Below are 20,669 nucleotides of genomic sequence, written 5' to 3'. Positions count from 1 at the left end.
ATCGAAGACGAAGTTAAAAAATGCTACGATGTTCCCATATGTTAAATAAAATACGAGTACTTGTTATCGGTCCATGATAAAGAACTGCGTCAAATACGCCTCGCAAATTTCGATGCATGTTGCTTTCATATGCGTTTAATTACAGGATGTACAGAAATGGACAAGCCGTGTTTCACGCAAACCATGCCTTATTCTAGTTGGAGGTTGGGTGATATTAATTTTCACTCGACTACATAAGAACCTATCCTCTCTGACTGAATCCCTGTAGAGGGTCGAGTCACCAGTCAACATTATAGAGGTAATTCGGAAGGCGGTTTTTATCTTTAAAGAAGATTATCTTCAGAATGTTCGAACTTGGGAGGCGTTCTATATTTCGGATGTAGAATGGCAGCGCATCTGTCGTAGAGAAATTACTGTAAATTTGTTATTAAAAGTTGTCAGTTGTCAGGCGATACTATATGCATTTATGCCATCGAAGATGCTCACCCAGTACAAGCAAAACGAAATGCGGAATATGAATCTACATAAATGCTGGTACTTGGCAAGGCATTACAATAGTTACACAGAAACACATTTTTCCCTGCGTATAATTCATAAAATGTAGCGCTGCCCACAATATATCTACACTGTTGAGCTAAACTATTTTCAATGACTGCTCCCCCCCCCCCCCCCCCCCCGGCGAATGCTGACTGGTGGTGTTAGGGCCCCCTGACACTTTAAGCAAAGTTTTATTAGCGGAGATGAGACGAATGAAGTATCATTGTTGCGACGACACTGACGGGAAATGGTAAAACCACTGCTATAAGCGACATTGAGAAGAGGCGGTTTTTATGTCTGGGCACGTGGCAATGAGCATCTCGGAAAGGGAGGAGCTGTTCGGCTGTTCATGTCCCACTGTTGTGAGGATCTACGGAAGGTGGTTGAAGGACAGTGGAACCTCGAGCACGAGGCAAGTCATTGTACGTCCACGACTCATCACGCAACATGGAGTTTGGAGGCTTCCCCGCCCTTTAAAGCAGATCTGACGACAGAGTACAATGCTGGTGCAGGCACAGGTCTTCCGTTGCACATCAGTCAGTGCACATTGTTGAACACGGAGCTTTTCAGCAGCGGCAAGCCACACAACTTTTGCATAACATTTCATAGAAATGGATCACAAACCAACTGCGTGAGAGAAAGACACGAAAATAGTTAAAATAAATAATGAAAGACGCTTGCTGACCTTACAAGAAAATTATCATATATACAAAACAAAGGAAGAAAAGGAGCTACTACTTGACAAAGTGAATGTAACTAAACACATTGCTTACACTAACTGATTATACAGAGGAATGGTCAGTGTTCGCCGGCCGAAGTGGCCGAGCGGTTCTAGGCACTTCACTCTGGAACCGCGCGACCGCTTCGGTCGCAGGTTCGAATCCTGCCTCGGGCATAGCTGTGTGTGATGTCCTTAGGTTAGTTAGGTTTAAGTAGTTCTAAGTTCTAGGGGACTGATGACCTCAGATGTTAAGTCCCATAGTGCTCAGAGCCATTTGAACCATTTTGGTCAGTGTTCAGGGACGTGACAGGAACGACCATTTGAAGCAGAAGACAGCTTGTGTAATACGGATTATTATTTATTTTCTGTATTATTCACTGTATGATCAAGTTTACACATGGACTCATATACAACAAGTAGTAAACATAACAACCTGCGTTCTACAAACTATCAATTGAAAATTACGTATTTTTAACACATTCATCTCTAAACATGAACGTCAAAATCACATTACACGTGTTGCATGATTCATAATAAGTGTTAGAATCTCCCAGTGTAAATTTCAGTGCTTTCGTGCACCCTTGGGAGACCATCTTGCGTTGTTTGTCTGAGTGCTTCTAGACGTTCCCTAATGCGGGCAGCTACGTCGCACTACTTCACTTACAACACACGATAGACAACTGTGCACTAAGCAGGCTAGTTTAATGCCAGAAAGATATCCTGAGCAAAGGGGCTGAGAGTAGTGAGGTAGGCTGGACTACAACAAAACGTCAAAGAGGTTGGGTGAGTAAGACACATCCATGCGCACCAGTAGCCCAGAAACAAATCTACAGTAAATTATTTCTATCTCGAAAACTATTCAGAGTAAGGCACATGAGGAGCAACCAATCAAAACGTATATTGTCCACCTGTGGACAAAATTGAGTTTCATGTAGTTTCGAGTGGTATTTTATGTACTATTCATAACACACCAATCAGATGTGTCTATCTGTATATTGTAACACCGGAAAAGTATCTTGAAAACGAGCGGTTAAAAAAATCAAATGGCTCTAAGCACTATGGGACTTAACATCGGAGGCCAGCAGTCCCCTAGACTTACAACTAATTAAACCTTAACTAACCTAAAGACATCCTGCTGACCGAGGCAGGATTCGAACCTGCATCCGTAGCAGCAGCGCGGTTCCAGACTGAAGCATCTAGAACCGCTCGGCCACAGCGGCCGGCTAAACCGAATGTATATTGTCTACATGACTGAATGAATCAGAACGTATAATGTCCACCATTTTCGTTTCAGTTTGCTTTTGTTTCATCTGCTTTGGCAGTACTGTCGACGTTAACTTTTGTCAATGCTTGCGGCTGTTCAAAGCTTTGTTGCCTTCTGGTATTGTTTGACATCGTTTTAGCAAAATCGTTACTGTTAGCACTGCACAGCAGCAGTATTCTGTTGTGTTTTGTGTCCAACGGATTTAGAAGAGGAAACTGTGACTATAGGGAAGAAGCGTAAAGATCGTGAAACAAGAAAAAGAATGAAGAAAGCAGGTAAATCCTTTTATACCTTCTTATTACAAAAATAGAATTTGTTTCCGTAACATTCATCGTAAATAATGCCACAAGAAATAGCACTTTCTTATTCTTTTTGTCCTAGATATCGTGATAAAGATCCTTATTTAATGAATTTTGATCCTCTCTGCCAACATAGAGAAGGTCGTTTTAATTGCTGCTCTATCCCAGTAAAAGTTCTACGTAGAACCAAAAGCAATGTGTTTTCTACACGGAATGAAAAACACGACGATGAAAAAATATCGTATCATCTGGACGTAAGCAGTCCAAAACGTCGGCACATCTGCGGAGAAAGTGCCAAAGTAAAAACCAACAACTGTCACAATGAAATATCAAGTAATTTGGGGATTTAATACAGATTCGCACTATTTTTCATTTCTTCTTAGTGAAGTATATGTTTCTACCCATACTAAACAGGAGATGATCCAACAAACTCTGGAACTCTTGCAGTTAATGCTCCAACGTGCCGATCTAAACAAAGAACATCATTATTTCACAAAGTTAAGTAGGTAACTATCGCATGCTAACATAGGTTTTTGTAAACAGCACGTGATATAAGAGGGTGAGAAAATTCCAGCACGTGCTGCATTTTTCAGAAACTCTTTGTTATTGGACAAACAAGATTAAATATCATTGCGAAAGGAATTGCATCTGGGAGAGGACTAACAGATAAAAGAGGCTGTGATCATAAGATCGCAAAGTATGAAACTAAAAGAAAGCATGTGGTAGAATTCTTATCAAAATTAAAAGCCTCTGTAAGTCATTACAATAGGAACAAAAGCCAAAGACTGTATCTGTCGTGTGAATTAAAAATACACAATATTTTAAAATTATACAAGTCAGCAGCAACTGATCTCAAAGTTAAAAGATTATTCTTCACCATAATTTTCCACTTCAAATTCAATTTGGGCTTTGCGTCCCCTGCCGGTGATGGACGCAGTTAATATCTCAGAATGCGGCATGAAATTCAAAGTGCTGTAGATACAAATCACAAGAAGTTAATGACTGAACTTCATGCTCATAGGCTGAAATCTCGAGCTTTTCATAAATTAATGAAGCACTCGACACATCGAAGTAAAACCTTTGCATTTTACTTGCAGTAAGTCCAGCCTCTGCCAAAACTGATTATTGAAGAGGCATATTATGCCCGACAAATTGCATTTTCTAGCTTATGTGTAACAAATATAGAAACCACACACCCTGTTTTCTATGTATGGAATGAAGCTCAAGCTGGAAGTGGGCCACAAGAAATTGTATCAGCCATCACAGATTTTCTTTCTAAAACATCCTTTGGCCAGACTACCATATCTCTCAGACTCTTTGGTGATGGCTGTGATGGCAGGAATAAAAATCGACATCTGTTTCATGCTATTGCATTCTGGCTACTGATAAGTTCTCCATTTGTATATAAGGGATGTGTATTTATATTTTCCAGATCGAAGACATTCTTTTTTACCTGCAGACAGCGTCTTTGGACGAGTTGAGAGAATAATGCGTCAAATTCCAGTTATTTTGAATCCAGAGAAGTATGTACAGATCTACAACGAAGTTGGGGAAACCGGGGGAAACATGGGTAACTGGAAAAGACTGGGAGCTTAAGAACCTTGATGAACTTCAAAGGAACGGAAAAAGATGGATGGTATCAGTGGAGTAAAAATAATAGTTTTGAAAAGTCAAAACTGAACCATGTCGGTGATCAGGATATAAAATTTAAAACAGAAATTCATTATTACTTCGATGGCCCTTCTAAATTATTCACAACATTGGCAAAACGTGGACATAAGATGTTCTCTGCTACCGAAAGACCTATAATAGCTTTGTCAGATATGATAAAGTTAGAGAAAAGGGATGATGTGAAGAAAGTGCTCACTTTAAGGTTTGGCACACAACTGAAAGATGAAGAACAACTAAATTTTTTTCACAGACTGCAGCAACTACACTTCAGAAGATAACGGATGTGATTCTTTACAAGAAGAACCAGCAATGAACAAAATTTAATTAAACTGCCTGTAGCAAATTATTCTATTGAACAGTCTTTTATGTAATTTAAGGCTTTGTAGCGATATTTCAAGTAAATATTAATATTAAATTGTTATAAGTTCTATAATTAATGTTAAGCAATTGAAAATTACTGTAAGTTAATAATTATTTTCAGGTATTAAGGTTCGTAAATTAATGAAGATTGAATAGTGAAAACCCATCAAAATATGTAACATCCTAGGTGACCGATCAAAATGTATATTTTCCAAAACATAAATTGATTTTAGAGCCATTCTAATCAAATTTTGATCTGTTGCAAAGTGGGATCAAATTCAGTATCTCAACTCGGAATTAACTGTGAAAACAGCATTGTGTTTCATAGAATAGTTTAGGATATATCAGTTTTTCGCTTTTCCTGATTATTTGCTGCTCACATGCCCATGTGAAGTTTCTACTTCAAATGAACGTTCGTGCCATGTCCCTGAAGACTGAACATTCCTGCTGGGACACTGTGTAGCAGACAAATATCCCAATAGATAATCACAAATCTCATTACTCTCCCAAGTAGGGGCTATAAAAAAATACGGACACACACACACAAACCAACTTATATCAACACACATACTTTGAGACAAAAAAAAAAGTGAAAATAAAATCCGAGAAAGCTAGCAACACTGCCAAAAACAGATGACACCCAAGACAAAGAAACGGCAACTGACATGTTACAAAACCACGGTGACTATACAAAGAAAGGAGGCTTTCAACCACTTTGCCATATGAGGAAGAGATACATGGTTTTCAGATAAGGTTCAAATGGTTCAAATGGCTCTGAGCACTATGGGACTTAACTTCTGAGGTCATCAGTCCCCTTTTTCAGATAAAGAATTAGACATTTTACCATAAGCACTTTTCCATTTTATTATAAAAAAGTTCCTTGGACTCTTTTTAAATCTATAACAAAATATGTGACAGTGACGAAAACCGCATAATTAAAACAGTAAGAAATATAGAAGTTACGTGCGGCATGCAAAAGGCGTTTTTATTGTAAACTACTGCAGCTTTTATTTAGCTGCCACGAAAAATTTTCACCACAAGAAATATGGATTGAGTAATGTGACGACACAGAAAGTATTTAGGGCGATCTTTAGGGCATGCATGGTCTTTGTTCTTGTTCTATGGTCTTCGTTCTTTTGCTGACAGTGTTCATTGTGCTTTTGCCGAGAGGGCTGTGTGGCTAAGCAGTTGAATGGGGGCATATACTAAAACTTTTCGTTGGATTTGGAATTATTTTGTATGCGCGAGTTAAGTACTTCGACTTTTCACTGGACTTAGATCATTTGAGTGTGTTTTTGGTGATTGATTCAGCATGGTTTTACGAACTTAACTGTTGTCTGTGGGACTTGAGGCAGCTGTGAACTGTAATTATTAGCTGTAGCTGATATTTATACTCGCATATAATGGAAGTATTTCATTTTTGCAGTGGTTAGTAAAAATAATGAACTTTAGCGTTGAACGGCTACTATTTAAGAAGGGTGTATGGCAGAGCTGCTCACACCTGTCTTGGTCAATGGATACATTCAGTCGGCAATAGCTTACGTTAAGGAGAAACTAGCAGCAATAGGAGGAATTATAATTCATGGTAATAAAACAGACGTGCTGAGATTTGCTGAAGATCTCTCAGGTTAAGTGAAGATGTAGAAAAATCAGAAGCGATGCTAGCACAGTTGGAAACCAGCCTCATCTCTTCCAATTATGCGAAAATTAATAAAAATTGTTAAAAAATCTTATTGCTGAACAGACAAAAGATCGTTTCGCAATGCCCACTTAACAGTGAGGACACACACCAGGGTGGAGGACACAGAGCGACAAAGGACATGCGCTAAAACTTGTATCAAATGATAAAACCCACCCTCACGAATAAAATGTAAAACTAAAGCTACTGTTTAGGCATTGTCGCCCAACACCGAAGGTAGGGTGCTGGGAAAGTTAAAAGTCCGCCGCAGAGCAGCTAAAAGTGGGCAGACGTAGGGAGTAAAGCTACATCAAACGGAAGATCGAGGAAGGACACTGCAAGCCGAATCCACGGGGCAAAAGCTACTTTTGATTAAATAAGAAACCTTTGCACTTCTACCAGCATAGAAAAACATCTAAGAAAAGTCCTCATAAAGACATTTGTTTCGAGTGTGCCTGCCATATGGAAGTGAAACACGGACACTCGGAGGAGCTAAAAACACAAAACAAGTCTTCGAGATGTGGTGCTATTGCAGAAAGCTCAAGATTTCCTGGGTAGACATGATATCAGTTTTCGTCATTATCATTAATCCGACGGTGTTTACCTAGTCATTTCACTTATTTATATGTATTATGCGCTGCCTTACCTACTTACTAAAAAGTGTATGAGGATCAGTTCTGTATTAAATGCATGGGCCTTAAAGCGACGCTGTATGACCGACCCCTATGCTATCTTAATGAATGAGGGTAACAAATTAGGTCGTGCGCTACCCACACCGATATTGACTAATAAAAGCACCGGTGCGCTCGTAGGTACTGGCTAGACCAGCAATGGTGGTGCTGCATGAGTCGAGAAGGCCGAAATTGTGAGCAGTTGTTTAAATGTGAAAAGAATTTTCCATCATTCAAAGAAACTCTCAAATTAACCATTTCACTTCTGCTATTTAGCCTTCGGATGTATACAAAAGTTTCTCGCACGCTTTATACACTAAAAAAACTAAACTCCTCCCGAACAGGTCATGAAGGCCCAACGGTACGAACCGGCCACCGTGTCATCCTCAGCCTACAGGCGTCACTGAATGCGGATATGGAGGGGCAAGTGGTCAGCATACTGCTCTCCCGGCCGAATGTCAGTTTCCGACACAGGATCCGCTACTTCTTAATCAAGTAGCTCCTCAGTTTGCCTCACAAGAGCTGAATGCACCCCACTTGCCAACAGCGCTCGGTAGACCGGATGGTCTCCCATTCAAGTGCTAGCCCAGCCCGACAGCGCTTAACTTCGGTGATCGGACGGGAACCGACGTTACCACTGCGGCAATGCCGTTGGCGCTTTATACACTACTGGCCATTAAAATTGCTACACCAAGAAGAAATGCAGATGATAAACGGGCATTCATTGGACAAATATATTATACTAGAACTGACATGTGATTACATTTTCACGCAAGTTGGGTGCATAGATCCTGAGAAATCGGTACCCAGAACAACCACCTATGGCCATAATAACGGCCCTGTTACTCATGGGCATTGAGAAAATCAGGGCTTGGATGGCGAGTACAGGTAAAGCTGCCCATGCAGCTTCAACACGATACCACAGTTCATCAAGAGTAGTGACTGGCGTATTGTTACGAGCCAGTTGCTCGGCCACCATTGGCCAGACGTTTTCAGTTGGCGAGAGATCTGGAGAATGTGCTGGCCAGGGCAGCTGTCGAACATTTTCTGTATCCAGAAAGGCCCGTACAGGACCTGCAACATGCGGTCGTGCATTATCCTGCTGAAATGTAGGGTTTCGCAGGGATCGAATGAAGGGTAGAGCCACGGGTCGTAACACATCTCAAATGTAACGTCCACTGTTCAAAGTGCCGTCAATGCGAACAAGAGGTGACCGAGACGTGTAACCAATGGCACCCCATACCATCACGCCTGGTGATACGCCAGTATGGCGATGACGAATATACGCTTCCAATGTGCGTTCACTGCGATGTCGCCAAACACGGATGCGACCATCATGATGCTGTAAACGGAACCTGGATTCATCCGAAAAAATGACGTTTTGCCATTCGTGCACCCAGGTTCGTCGTTGAGTACACCATCGCAGGCGCTCCTCTCTGTGATGCAGCGTCAAGGGTAACCGCAGCCATGGTCTCCAAGCTGTTAGTCCATGCTGCTGCAAACGTCGTCGAACTGTTCGTGCAGATGGTTGTTGTCTTGCAAACTTCCCCATCTGTTGACTCAGGGATCGAGATGTGGCTGCACGATCCGTTACAGCCATGCGGATAAGATTCCTGTCATCTCGACTGCTAGTGATACGAGGCCGTTGGGATCCAACACGGCGTTCCGTATTACCCTCCTGAACCCACCGATTCCATATTCTGCTAACAGTCATTGGATCTCGACCAACGCGAGCAGCAATGTCTCGATACGATAAAACGCAATCGCGATAGGCTACAATCCGACCTTTACCAAAGTCGGAAATGTGATGGTACGCATTTCTCCTCCTTACACGAGGCATCACAACAGCGTTTCACCAGCCAACGCCGGTCAATTGCTGTTTGTGTATGAGAAATCGGTTGGAAACTTTCCTTATGTCAGCACGTTGTAGGTGCCGCCACCGGCGCCAACCATGTGAATGCTCTGAAAAGCTAATCATTTGCATATTACAGCATCTTCTTCCTGCCGGTTAAATTTCGCGACTGTAGCACGTCATCTCCGTCGGGTAGCAGTTTTAATGTCCAGTAATGTACGTGTTTATTGACGGCGACTACATTACACTTGTGAGGGTGGGATGGAAGTAAGCCCCATAGTAGGAACCTGCTGTGTCATAGACCTTGGACGCCTGTAGTTTTCTGCTAAGTCATAACAAGTTTATTTCGGCAGGTGAAGCTGTAAGAACGCTGTACATGTGGGAGGCTAGCAGGTTTAATTCACTCTAACCTCTGTCCTGCGTGTCCACCTACATAGCTGAGTCGTCACTGTAGATGGCTGACGTGGACCTGGGTTCGATTCCCCGTACTGCCAAGGATTTTTCCTTGGTGGGAGGACTGGTGCGGAGAGCACTTAGCCTCGTGACGCCAACTGAGTACTTGACTGAGTAGTAGCGGCCCCATGGTCTGGAAAAGCTGCAAAAACGATCGGGAGAGCGGTGTGCTGACCACATGCCCATCAGTACCACATCCGCATGGTGACGCAATTCACGGCGGGCGGTAGACATCCCTTGGGCCTTAACTTCCAGGATGAGAAGCACGTCTTCGTCGTGTGCAACGCAGAATCACAAACCATGCAACGGTTTCAATGCCGCGAGTGTCTACAGTATTCTTTTGCCGTTGATACAGTTCAACATATGAGCATTATTCGCAGTTTCAGATTGGCGTCCCGTCTTACTGAAGGATCACATCTTTGCAGGTCAAACAACCATCCTTAGTAACCTCCAAGGATAGATGTTTTGCAATATGGGTCAATATTACCTACCATACGTACTGTAACAGACCTGACAGTCACTTTATGTAGTACCTTTTGCCGTGCACTTGGCCATTTCACGTTGGAACTGTGCTATCTAGTCGTTAGAGGTGATTTTAATTTTGATTAGATCTACCTTCTGCAGATGTAAGACAGCAGGGGCCCATTATTAGCCCCTAGTGCTGACCGTCCTGGTTAAAGGGTTTCTCAGGGTCCCAACTGCAGGCTAGCACAGCTTCTCTTGCAGGTCCTGCGAAAGCAGTCGGATTCCCAGCCTTTTCATTTTGCAGAAGAAGAAGTGTTCCTGCAGCAGGTTGTGGATTCGTATTGTGACCAACATACCCAGGAGAGGTGGGGAGCAAACAGGCGAAAATACATAGACTCCACGACAGTGCCTTATATTCCGGTACTTGAATCACAGCTGTCGGGAGCTGGGGAGGGTGCTGCCACAGCTGCTCTTGTTGGAGTCCTGCTCCCACAGCAGGCTTATCAGCAGATGTAGCACCAGGCTGTGTGTTGCTGTAACTGTCCAGTGCAGCGGATGCAGATGCGCAGGCCTCCGATGTCTGAGAAGGCATATAACTGTAGACCTCCCGTACTGCAGGCGCGCCTGTCGAGTCGGAATATGAATTTTCCCAACGCTCCTTTGGTAGGCGACCAGACAGCTGCTGTTCATCTCCTTTCAGCAGTGTAACAGTAGATTGAGGAGCACTGTTCTGGTCAACAAAGTCACCTGGACCTTCAGGAGCGGAGGAGCTAAGCTTGAGAGTGTATGGTGTTTTGAGGCTCACGTCAGGGCAGTCCTGCTGAGCTGCAGTTTCTTCCAGATAATTGAAATCTGCTCGTTGGTCGTCAGAGCCATGGACGACTGGACGTCGACACATACTTCCCATAGCATGGTAAGCAAAAGAGGATGACAGTATGGTGTGGTGACGAGACTGAGTAGCTACAGTAGATGCTGCACTTGGAAAAGTCAGTAGATTTTGCAACTTCTTCTCCAGTTGACCACCTTCATGTGCTACTGCTCCCGGCTTCATATTTCCTAATGTTTTGTATAGTTTCCCATTTAGGTTCACAATGATCATAGACCCACCATCTACGGGGAACAAAAATGTAGCTATTACTGGTGCGACCACCTTATCATCTTCAATTAATTGCCTCTCTGCAATATCCTTTTCAGGGCACCTGAGGAAAGAGCAAAATGTGCCTCTGTGTTAGTCTTTGCTGAACACCATTCAAGAAAGAAGTTATTTACGTCTCCTTTAAAGAATGCAGTATCAGCTAATATAACATTTAATGTTACTCTAGATTACAAAAAGAAAAGAAATATTGTGTTGTTGTCTGTGACAGAAGTGCCTGAGAGGCATAATGTACCTTGGCGACTAATATTTCAGGAGGACTTATTTACAAATGTGACTCAGTCAAGACCTTAAACATGGCACAGTGCTCTGCCAGACCGTATAATTTATCACTGTCTTCACCCACTTATACAACAGTAAGAGCTCAACATTGTGCCATATCATATTGGAACATAGCACGTAGTTCTGGAAAGTGTATGGAAAACACGTGCTGTGTCAAAATGGAAAGAAGTCACATCGGTCAAATGCCCACGTTTATCTACTACATACCAGTGTCATTCGGGTAATTACAGACATTTATCTGGCTGGTAAGAGACAAACCGCCTTTTATCGGCAATGCTAAGAAAGGAGTCGCTAGATTTCAATTTTTTTACTGGGTTCGGAATACGATGACTTTAGTAATATATGTCGTTGACTCAAACAATTCTAATGAGAGACTCATGAATTATTGCCTATGTGGACTTCTGAAACGTTTGCAGAACCACATAATGGACAACCCCTATGCCCTGTGGAAAGATTACGCAGAGAAAGATAGTGTGGAATTCCACTATATAATCTCCAGTGGCGCTTCGTGATTGGAAACTGTGATGTCGAGTAGCAGCCTACTATGTCAGGACTCCTGTATTGTTCTTGCAGTTTGTTAGGTGGCAGGAGTAATCTGATCAACCTCCTGTGTTGCTCTGCTCACCTTCGTTTGTAGTCGATGTATCTAATTCACGAAACGTTCGAGCACTAGACATGGAGTTAGGTGGCTCGGTTTATGGTGGCAGAAGTCACTTTTATTACAAGTATTCAAGCAGCTAGAGGAGGCGTGATGATGGCACAACTTTCAATGTGATCAAACTACGTGCCAATTTACTCGGTTTCACTCGAAATTTCTCAGCAGTATTTCATGAAGTGAGGGCTTGGCCGGCCGGAGTGGCCGAGCGGTTCTAGGCGCTTCAGTGTGGAACCGCGCGACCGCTACGGTAGCAGGTTCGAATCCTGCCTCGGGCATAGATGTGTGTGATGTCCTTAGGTTAGTTAGAAGTAGTTCTAAGTTCTAGGGGACTGATGACCTCCGCTGTTAAGTCCCATAGTGCTCAGAGCCAGCCATAAGGGCTTGAGTCCCTTGGTGATCAAAAATGAGGGTTGGGTTGTTTGGGGGAAGAGACCAAACAGCGAGGTCATCGGTCTCATCGGATAAGGGAAGGATGGGGAAGGAAGTCGGCCGTGCCCTTTCAAAGGAACCATCCCAGCATTTGCCTGCAGCGATTTAGGGAAATCACGGAAAACCTAAATCAGGACGGCCGGACGCGGGATTGAACCGTCGTCCTCCCGAATGCGAGTCCAGTGTGCTACCACTGCGCCACCTCGCTCGGTGTCCCTTGGTGACTATGAGTCCTTTGAATAAAGTCGTTTTACAGTATGGTCCCCTTATTGACATTCGAGAGCAGGAGGCTATCCCTAGGTGTCGGGTTTCCCTCTCTGGCTTTGTCTTTCACTGTCATCAACAATACAAACTCGACACTACGATTAACGGTCATCCCATCAATCACTCAAAAAGATTAAACGGAAGTCTCAACACATACATATTGCAAGGGAAAGGTGCATAGTAGGGATACTGTAGGAAACCGTTTAAAATTTAGTCACCAAGAGCGTAGGTAAATTGTTGGCCAACAGTTCCACACGACATTTTCTATTCTGTAGCATATGAAGTCTAAATTTCTCCCAGTTCCTTACTAACAAGATTTGCGCAATGATTTTTACGACGTTAAAGTGTCAGACTTCATCAAAGAAAAAAAATTACTGACAATCGCTTACCTCACTCATTCAGCGAAGAACGTGTTATTTCCACATAAGAAACCTGTAGTTGACTTCACGAATCTAAGGGGTAACATAAGCTTGCTACAGTATACCTTAACCGGCGTGTTGCATCTGGAAGATGTACAAAATCTACAGCGATCATGACGACGAGCGATTTGCTTGCAGCACCGCATAGTAGCTTGTAATTAAATTACTAGAGAAAAGGGATTGGAGTTTTAGAAATAGTTGATTAGCGTAAGGGGGAAAAATCTCACGTATATACATAAGGTGTTAGTAGGCTCGGGAAAAGAGTTTCTTGATACCTGATATACATTAAGTACTGCTGCGCCACGAATAAGTACAGGCACGGATTTGGGGAATTCTTGTAAATTTCGCGCAATTGTGGCTGGAAGGTAGTAGTTCAACTACCAATAGTCACATCGGATGGTGGCTGCATTTAGCAAACGATTCTGCAAGACAAGTATACAACGCTCGCAGGCGATGAGGTACGGCCCAGCAGGCACTGTATACCAGTGTGAAGTAATAAGGGCAGCACAGGGCACTGACACACTGCGGAGAACCCATACATTTCAGTTACAACAGAGCCTCCATGGTGCAGAGCTGTTGGCGGTCACTGACCGAGCTGCCCTGGCGGACAACCAGAGCTGCTAAGGCTCACTGCAACGACAGCGGACAACGGTTTTCCCTTAGGCGCTCTGCACTTGGTCCACGAGCTGCGCTTCAGAGAACAGTGAGCCGAGTCGCGGGCTATTGCGCAGCCAACACACGCTGCGGTCACTTAGCCGTGGCGTGATTAGGGACGCTATGCCTTCAAGGTTGGGTGACCAGACGCTGACACAGCAGATTCCTAGGCACTGGCGGTGTCCCACGCACGCACCGGGGTCATCGGAAGGCCGGCTGTGCACCTTCGATACAGTAATGTCAATGACACACTTGTTGATGTTTCTCTGCACGTTTCGGAATGAGTCAGTCCTTTCTCCCAAACCATACCTCTCGGTCGTTCTGATATACAGGGTGAGTCATAACTATTGCCACCACGAATACCGAGCGAGGTGGCGCAGTGGTTAGACACTGGACTCGCGTTCGGGAGGACGACGGTTCAATCCCGCGTCCGGCCATCCTGATTTACGTTTTCCGTGATTTCCCTAAATCACTCCAGGCAAATGCCGGGATGATTCCTCTGAAAGGGCACGGCCGACTTCCTTCCCCATCCTTCCCTAATTCGATGAGACCGATGACCACGCTGTCTGGCCTCCTTCCCCAAAACAACCAACCAAACAACCACTACGAATAACTCCGAAGGTATGATAGGAGCTGAAAAGTTTGTGGGACAAATGTTGCATGGGACAACGGGGGCCATAATATGACGTCGGTTTTTTGCTGCTAGGTGGGGTCGCTTCAGAAATATGAAGGTCAACTTGGTTTTATTAAATGGGGTGCTATAGTTTGGTACATATTTCCTGATAGCGGCTATCGAGACGGATCCAATGATGCGTAACAGTAAGGTCTTTGAAGGTCAACGAAGGTCACAAAGGTGGCATGAACGTCCATTTACAGAAGGTGTTCGAAGTGATGACCATTGGTATCAATGCAGTGCTGCAATCTTCTTGTCATGGATTGAATGGTACTCCTTATCTCATCGGCACTTATCGAAGCACATGTTCTGACAATTCTCCCTCGCATATCTTCAGGTGCAGCTGGTACGTCTTCATAAACAATGTCTTTCACGAATTCTCACAGGAAAAAATCCAGAGCCGGCAATCTGGCGAACGATCCCGCCACGACACATCCTCTCCGCATACAATCCAACGATTAGGGAATTGTCTCTGCAACTCATTTCTAGCCATCTGCGAAAAATGTGCTGGACACCCATCGTGTTGATACCACATTCTGTTCCTTATTCCTAAAGGTATTTCTTCCAATAACAGACATAATGCTTCTTGCAGGAATGTGGTGTACTTCCTACCACTAAGATTTCCTTCGATGAAATAGGGTCATATAATTCTGTCCTCCAGAATCCCACACCATACATCCACCGACCACGGTTTTTGATGTGCAACTTGCCGCAGCCAACGTGGATTTTCAGTTGCCCTATAATGCATGTTATGCAAATTAACGTTTCCATGGTTCGTGAATGTAGCCTCGACAGTAAATAAAATCAAATTAATAAATGTGTCTCCCCTCGAAATCTGAAGTCGAGCACAACGGCAAAATTCAGTGTGGCGCATACAATCCGTACCAGTTAATTCTGATGTGGTAAGGATGATATTTATGGAGATGCAGAACACGAACAACACTACTCTGGCTCATGCCAGATTACCTTGCGATTTGGCGTGAACTAACACAAGGATCTCGAACCACAGTGGCAAGAGTACCTATTTCCGTTTCCTCGTTAGTAACTTTCCTTTGTCGGATATGTTTCCGATGCGTTGAAGATCCAGTTTTTCTCAATTTATAATACACATATTTAAATGTACGACGTGTAGGGTGAATACGTTGAGGATATCTTTCAGTGTATATGTCTCTAGCTCTCACTGAATTTCGTTGGCATACTCCGTAAATGAGAAGCATATTGACCTGTTCTTCGAAGGAATAGCCTACATCATTCACATTCACTTTATTCGACGATACTAATCTCACCGTTGCTATTAGTGTTGTATTGCGAAACCGTCGAATGCTGATTACATGGCAATGGCACGTTAGATGGATACACCGTATTGGGCGAATATTTACTATTTGCACGATATGCGAGAGAGAATTGTCAGACCATGTGCTTCGATAAGTGCCGAAATGATAAGGAATACCACTCAATCCATGATAAGGAGATTGCAGCACTGTATTAATACCAATGTCACTTTGAACACCTTCTGTAAGTGGGCGTTCATGCCACCTTTTTGACCTTCGTTGATCTTCAAAGACATTACTGTTACACATCACTGAATTCGTCTCGATAGCCGCTATCAGGAAATAAGTACCAAACTATAGATCCCATTAAAAAAAAAAAGAAATTGACCTTCATATCTCTGACGAGACCCCACCTAGCAACAAAAAACCAACGTCACATTATGCCCCCCCCCTTGTCCCATGCAACATTTGTCCCAAAATCTTTTCAGCTACTATCATATTTTCGGAGTTATTCTAGGTGGAAACAGATAGTGACTCACCCTGTATTACAATCCCTGAGCTGGGGTGTTGTACCAGTATAACTAGAGTGGTTATAAATAAAACGGGATCTTATACAAACTATAGATAGATTTTTCCCCTCAAACAGTCAATTTGGTCGTGAGGACACTACAATTAGCTTCAGTTTTAACAATGGCACATTAATGTCTTTAAATAACAAAATCTTTAGGTGTTGTGTGACCCCTCTGTACCTCCCTTCTACGTTCAGAATCTTTTTTAAAAAAAAGTAATATAAAATGTCACTCGAAGTTACTAATGACTGCTTGCAAAAGGTTTCTTATGTAACTTGAGTAATATGAAGGAAAACGAAGTTCGAAGATTATGGTGCCTACTTGATTTGATGCGAGATAGCTGCCAGTGAAAACTGCTGCATCCAATGAGAGTGTATGTGGTACTTCAACGTACAAACTCAAGTAATGGACCTCGCTAGAAGCAAAAGTCAATAACTGGGAGATTAAGCGCGTCACTGACAAATAATCATACAACACCACAGACAACAATAGTGCCACAGAAGCCGGGATGTACTGTGTATGATACTAGACTCTTGCATGGAGTGTCGTGAGTTCAAAACTAATCTGAACTGTACACTTTTAATTTCTATATTTTGTTCGAGTACATTCTAGAAGTATCCACAAATGTCAAGTATCATTGTACGGGAATGTTCTGTAACTGCATATATACCGTATGTGTTCTGGCCGGAGGCAATTCGCTCCGCGCTGTTGTATGTGCAAGTGCTGAATAAACCTTCGTTAAGTGAAGGTAGTGTTCGTCATTCATCTAATTACACCTTCTTCTACGTGATATTATTCTGGTGAAGACGCTGGGTATTGGAACTTCTGATAGCGCACATTATCGACGTACAGTGGCTCCCATCAGGCCACGACATAGCCGCCGTTTACGTGGCGAGAAACCCGAGTTCGAGCCATATTCAACAGATCGCAATCTATCGGAGACAGAAGAAGAATAGGACGTTACGATGACAGCAACTGTGTGCCACCACATGAGACAATCTTCCGGGTTCTTTGGTGACGATGAAAAGGATCCAAACAAGTGGCTGAAGGTATATGAGCGTATAGCCAAACTTAACAAATGGGATGGCACCGTTTGTTTGGTTAACGTATTTTTCTACTTGGAGGGCACTGCCAAGCAATTGTAGTAGAACAACGATGAGAATTTCACAAGCTGGGAAGTATTCCAGGTGGAATTGCGCAAGTATATCGGTTACACATAACGACAGAAGTGCAAGGCTGAAGATAAATTAAAGTGCAGGGCACAGCGTCCAGGAGAAACTACAGCATCCTACATTCAAGACGTCTTGGAGCTGTGTAAAATAGTGGATCCTAGAATGAAGGAGGAAGATAAGGTTGTACATCTCACGAAGGATGTTGCTGAGGACATGTATCAGGCCCTACTTCTGAAGGAGGTTTCGACAGCAGACGACTACATAAAATAGTGCCAGTGTATCGAGACAATGCATCACAGAACAATTACACGCAAGAAGTTTGATCGGCTTCCAAACGTCGTATCGATGTCTGTAATGGGGGAAGCAACTGATTTACAAGTGTTCTTCGTCAGACAGTGAGAGAGAAAGCCCAGAAGGCACTTGGATTACACGGCGAGCAAGAAACCGAGACACTTCAAGAGGTCATAAGGGAGGTAAGTGAACAGACATTGAACCCAAACTCTCGTCCTTCATTTCCCTTTAAAACGGTGAAAATGTAGAGACCCAGACGGAGTTACGTTCCTACAGTGCCGCATGAGGAACCTGTTTGGGCACCAAGGAAGGCTGACGTCTGGAGGACCCAGGATAAGCAACCAGTATGTTTCCACTGCGGACGACCGGGACATGTGGTGCGCTATTGTCCAGAAAGGCGGTGGATATTTGATGACGCCCGCGCCAGAAGATAGCAGACCGATCTTAGCCGACGCCAACTACGGGACGACGAAGATGAACAAGAAGATGTGGGTGCAGGACGAGGTAGGTCACTATCGCCGCAAGGTAGCCGCTGCAGAGGACGTTCCCCAACACGCCGATCAATGTCTCCATCGCCGTTTAAAAGCTCCAACCGATCACCTAGCCGCCGCGACCTGAAAAACTAAGGGGTGCGACCTTCCTTGGAGGTGAGGCCGCCGAAGAGAAAAAATCCTCTCTCGTCGATCACTACAACAATGATAGGAAACTACGTCGATATCCTCATGGATGGCCGACCAGCCCAAGCTCTTGTGGATTCTGAAGCATCATAGTCAGTCATTTCGGAGAAGTACCGTCGCCAGTTGCAGAAAACCGTATTCGTCGACAAGAAAACATCTCTGCTGAAGGTGGCTAATGGGAAATATGTATAACCTACAGGAAGATGTACCATTCATGTGGGTATAAGTGGCCATACACAGCACTTAGAATTCATCGTCTTACAAGAGTATAGTCATGACGTCATTCTCGGATGGGACTTTTTAAAAGCTTCTCAGGCAGTTATAGATTGTGATCGCTCGAAGATTATGCTAGACGAGATGAGATACCGTGGACAGGAAGATGCGCATCCGAGTGTGTGGAGTCTATGTGTGCTGGATGAAGTGATCATTCCTGCAGTCAGCGCTAGAAAGGTAATTGTCATGTGTCATGCCATGCATCAACCCATGGATCTTATATTGGAATGTAAGAGAAACATACCAGGGGAAGACTAACCTGGTCATCCAAGCCTCTGTCGTCTCATTTAAAAACGGATTCGGTGAATTGTGGATAGTTAACTGTCGTCGAGAACCGCAAATCCTTCCAAGATGCATGTGCGAGACCACCAACCAATAATCCAGAGAGCGTACCGTGTGTTAGTAACGGCACGTCGAATAATTCGCGACGAGGTAGAGAAAATGATGAAGAATGACATCATTCAGCCTTCGCAGTGCCCATGGTCATCACCAGTGGTCTTCGTCAGGAAGAAGGGTGGCAGTTGGCGCTTTTGTGTTGATTACAGGAAGCTTAGTAAGATAACTAAAAAGGCCGTTTACCCCCTTCCAAGAATTGACGATACACTAGATTGTCTGAAGGGGCTAAGTTTTTCTCAACCATGGACATGTACTCGGGATACTGGCAAATCGAAGTAGATGAGGCTGATAGTGGGAAAACTGCATTCATCACCTCTGAGGGCCTGCATGAGTTTAAGATAATGCCTTTTGGTTTGCGTAATGCACCAGCAACTTTTGAACGGATGATGGATAATCTTCTAAGACACCTGAAGTGGACGATGTGTCTTTGTTACTTAGATGACATTATAGTGTTCTCAGAGACATTTGATGAACATATAAAAAGACTGATGGCCGTTCTTAAGTGTTTCCAACAAGGCGGACTGAAGCTTAACCCAAGAAAGTGTCTCTTTGGAGAGAAAGGAATCAAAATACTTGGACACCTTGTGTCAAACGAAGATGAGCCGCCAGACCCAGAAAAGGTGAGATCTATAACGGAATTTCCTATTCGTAAAAAAATTAGATATATGAGAAGCTTCCTCGGAATATGTTTGCATTACCATCGTTTTATAAAAGACTTTTGTATCAAAACCAGAGCACGCCAACAGTTGTTAAAAGCCGATGCTTAATTTATCTGGGATGTTGCTCAACAAGATTCTTTCGATGTGCTGCGAAAAGCTCTGACGACTGACCCTGTACTCGGTCAGTATGATGAGAGAGCACCTACAGAACTACACACAGATGCCGGTGGGTATGGGATCGGTGCTGTTCTGGTGCAAATTTCGGATGGAAAAGAGAAGGTTATAGCCTATGCTTCTAGGACACTTACAAAAGCCGAGAGAAACTACTCAACTACAGAAAGAGAATGTCTTGCTGTGATCTGGACCATGTGCATATTTCGACAGTATCTCTATGGAAGGCCATTCACAGATGTTACAGATCATCATTCACTTTGTTGGTTGACAGGTCTTAAGGATCCAAGAGGACGATTCGCCAGGTGCGCACTATGTCTTCAAGAGTATTTCATTACCATAGTGTACAAAAGTGGAAGAAAACACCAAGATACTGACTGTCTCTCAAGAAACCCTGTGCAAGACCATCAAGAATTTGATGAAGATAGTGACTGTCTCGCTGCACTCCAGGATCTCTCTGCTGAACAGAAGAAGGATGCCAAAATATCTCAAATTATGGTTGCCTTAAATCGCTCGGAGGATGTGAAAGGACAATTTAAGATAGTTAATGGATTACTTTGCAAGTAATACTTTGATCCATTTGGAAAGAGATGGCTACCAGCGCTTAGATGTTCTACAGAAATTCCATGACATCAGAGGCCGGACATTTAGGATTTATTAAGACATACGATAGGATCCGCAAGAGAT

The 20,669-nt window shown here is 43.5% G+C and overlaps 1 long non-coding RNA gene and 1 pseudogene across 1 annotated transcript in view; both read right to left on the bottom strand.

Moving 5' to 3' along the window:
* LOC126185147 (uncharacterized) overlaps positions 1 to 20,669 on the bottom strand; it is a 94,036-nt gene that overhangs the window by 26,256 nt on the left and 47,111 nt on the right. The window lies entirely within an intron of this gene.
* On the bottom strand, positions 7,740 to 7,857 carry LOC126185705 (5S ribosomal RNA; annotated as a pseudogene).

Source organism: Schistocerca cancellata, chromosome 4 (assembly GCF_023864275.1).
Source record: "Schistocerca cancellata isolate TAMUIC-IGC-003103 chromosome 4, iqSchCanc2.1, whole genome shotgun sequence".
In the NCBI taxonomy this organism is placed as follows: domain Eukaryota; kingdom Metazoa; phylum Arthropoda; class Insecta; order Orthoptera; family Acrididae; genus Schistocerca; species Schistocerca cancellata.
This window is presented reverse-complemented; position numbering and strand designations above follow the sequence as displayed.